We start from the raw sequence: 626 nt of genomic DNA on the forward strand, positions 1-626 counted from the left end.
GGCAAAGTTGAAATTTTATTCACAAGGAATGAGGTGAATCTCCTCCCAGAAAAGCTGGTGACACAAAACGAAGCCCCAAACCGGCAAAGGTTTTAGCCAGAAAGAGGAGGCGATTGCAGTCTAGGCCAAAAGGCCGAGAAGCGATCGGCCCCATTTCCCCTCCCTTTCTCTCACTCGTCATCGAGAGGCTACAAGAGCCCGAGTCGTTCGGTAGCCTCTGTCCAAAAGCCAGGCCTTCGTCTCTCCGCAGCCCGATTGGATAGAGCCTGCCATGACCTGGGGAGGGGTAGGGGAACGGGTGTGGCCTGGTACTTGGGACTCGAGAGGCAGAGTGAGGCTTACCGTGAGGGTAAGTCGGCGGCTCTGGAGGAGGGGCCTGTACTTACTCGGGTTTCTCTTCATAACGTACAAGTCTTTCGCCTTTTACTAAAGACTTCCGTGGAGAGGGACGCCAATGAGTTAAAACTATTTTTGGCCGGCTCTGCCGTGTGGCCGAGCCTCGTGCGTTTGTGAAAAGGAAATAAAACGCCGCCCTCGCCGAGGTTGAGCGGTGCGACGAGGAGCGCTCGGGCGGAGGTGCTGAGACGCAGCCGTTGTTATGCGCAGTTGAAACCACTGCGCCACGG

General features: G+C 56.1%; 1 non-coding gene across 1 annotated transcript; it reads left to right on the forward strand.

Annotated features, from left to right (window-relative positions):
• The first annotated feature begins 382 nt into the window (after nt 1-382).
• Nucleotides 383-495, forward strand: LOC123964400. Its single transcript, XR_006823433.1, has one exon. It is a non-coding gene; the product is annotated as a U5 spliceosomal RNA (small nuclear RNA).
• The last annotated feature ends 131 nt before the right edge of the window (nt 496-626 follow it).

Source organism: Micropterus dolomieu, unplaced genomic scaffold (genome assembly GCF_021292245.1).
Source record: "Micropterus dolomieu isolate WLL.071019.BEF.003 ecotype Adirondacks unplaced genomic scaffold, ASM2129224v1 contig_2231, whole genome shotgun sequence".
In the NCBI taxonomy this organism is placed as follows: Eukaryota; Metazoa; Chordata; class Actinopteri; order Centrarchiformes; family Centrarchidae; genus Micropterus; species Micropterus dolomieu.